The sequence below is a fragment of the Aedes aegypti genome, chromosome 1, assembly GCF_002204515.2.
Source record: "Aedes aegypti strain LVP_AGWG chromosome 1, AaegL5.0 Primary Assembly, whole genome shotgun sequence".
NCBI lineage: Eukaryota > Metazoa > Arthropoda > Insecta > Diptera > Culicidae > Aedes > Aedes aegypti.
Genome location: NC_035107.1, coordinates 164,847,095 through 164,849,213, shown reverse-complemented (window position 1 = coordinate 164,849,213; position 2,119 = coordinate 164,847,095). Strand labels below are relative to the sequence as shown.

At 42.2% G+C, this 2,119-nt stretch overlaps 1 long non-coding RNA gene across 1 annotated transcript; it reads right to left on the bottom strand.

The window, feature by feature from the left end:
- Positions 1-524: 524 nt before the first annotated feature.
- Positions 525-1,532, bottom strand: LOC110674542. The gene is made up of 3 exons (XR_002498968.1): positions 1,135-1,532; positions 1,010-1,076; positions 525-944 (listed from the first exon to the last, which is right to left on the bottom strand). It is a non-coding gene; the product is annotated as an uncharacterized LOC110674542 (long non-coding RNA).
- Positions 1,533-2,119: the final 587 nt, after the last annotated feature.

Sequence of the window (2,119 nt, the reverse complement as noted above, 5' to 3'; positions counted from 1 at the left end):
TCAACGACCAACTCAAACGGAACTCAATTCGAACTAGACTCCTCTTCTGTTACGGACAGAGTGAACCAATACCCTAAGGGATTTGAGAAACACTGTCGCTTAAGCGCCAACACGCTTTGCAGCGTGATGCGACAGTGCACGTTTTAAAATGTGCCCGACTAACTTACCCAGGGCGGGTCTATCGATCGCGGAACCGAACTCAAAAGACTCTCAATTTAACGGAACTGACTTTACCAAATCACTACAGTTTGTACGGTATTCATTGGGATTTTGTATTCGACTTGTTGTGTTCATTAGGGTGTTAGTAGTGTGCATACAATGGTTTACTTATTAACTATTTTGTCTAACCTTCAATCGCAACTAGGTTGCTCGATGCTGTTGCTGCAGGTGCCAGGCAATGTCGGTGACGCTGGTGACGCTAGTGACGCTGGCGGAGGCTTGAGGATGTTGATGAAGATGGCGACTTTAATTCGGTCCAGCTGGCCGAACAGTGGCTGGCGGTTGGTACCCGCTACAATGGAGTCACTGTAAGCCGTTCGATTGTGAACGGACTGGCTGTGGTCAGCGGAACCACGAGATCGGATGAACGCTGGTCTTCACACGTCTCACTGCACACCTGGTTGCAGCGGGGCTAGCGCGACGGCGCCGGTGAAGGATCGCGTAGGGCCAGTCACGTCTAGCGGAAAATTGCAGGCGATTCGAGAAACGTGCGAATGATAGGCTTCACTTACTCAGGGTGTTTGCTGGGACCCCTACGAAGCATGTGGCGACGCACCGGTATTGTTCCCCCAACAATGGGGTGGAATGGGGAGCGTGGTCCAAAATGGAGCTTGGGACCAACGCCCACGAGGCGGCGGCTTGTTCGACGGGAGTGCCGTCTTTTCTCGTGGCCACTTCCGATTTGGACCTGCCCGTAATAAAAACCTTCGTTCGAAGGTTTTGGCCTTCGAACAGAAACACATTTTCGATTTAGAATCACATTGGGTGGATACTAGCATCACTATATTACCTGTACTATTAAAGCTCACTTTTTAGTTGGCTTATATTTTATCTTTGCAAATGCACTCACTGTGCCACTATGGAAAAGAATTAAATTTAATATAATTTTCTAATTCAAATTCACAAGTGATTTACCGTTGCAATTTAACTATCACACCGCACAATTGAATTTTAGATTTGGAATATTCTCTATTGTTTGAACTCACTCACTATAGGGTCGATTTTGGAATGATCGTGTGCCTGCCTTTGAGGTTTCAGTAGACCTCTGGAAAGGATTGCGCCAAAGTGTGTCGCCTCCTGATTGGTTAATCCAGTTAATTCATTTGAGAGAATTCTGAGAGTAGCATTTCTGTGCTCAAAAATAAAAGCAAACGGTTCGCGTGGCTTGGTTTCTGTCCGTGCTAGAATAACAGTCGGACTAATTTTGATGCGTTACGTGAGGTAACGCTCAATTAATCCAGATTGAGTTACGAAGCGCTTTGAGCTGGATTGCTTCGGACCACTTCTAAGGCTTTGCTACGCGAGCGGTTACATATACCCCCTGTTTAGGCGATGAAAAATTTAATAAAATTTTCATTGCAAAAATTTTATTAAATTTTTCAGAAAACTGTGGTCACTTATCGTTTTAAATGTCTTCACATAAATGCTCTCTATTATTTCTGGAATTCAATTATCCTATTTTCACTAAATTTCTTTGCTCACTTTACTTCAACATGATCAGGTCATAACACATACATTTATCTATTTCGAACATTAACTGTATCGATCACATCATCACATATCCTTTAAACATCTTCATTAATTGAAAGTGTAGAACTAGCCCTCGTGTGTTAAAATACACTCAAATAAAGTTTAAAAAAAAAAATCTTCATTAATTTGATTTTTTTATTTAATTTCAGCAAAATTTTCACTAATCATGGCTTCTCATGCAATTCAAGTACGCCGCCATTTTGATTTTCCAGACGATACGATATATTTTTCATCTCCACAATTTTATTGTAGAAATTGATGGTGATAATCTTTATCCAAACGGCACTAATACGGAACGGAACGGTATTTACCTCAAACATGTTGAGAAATTTGCGGCGGTACTTAAAACACGGGATAATAGGTATTTGCA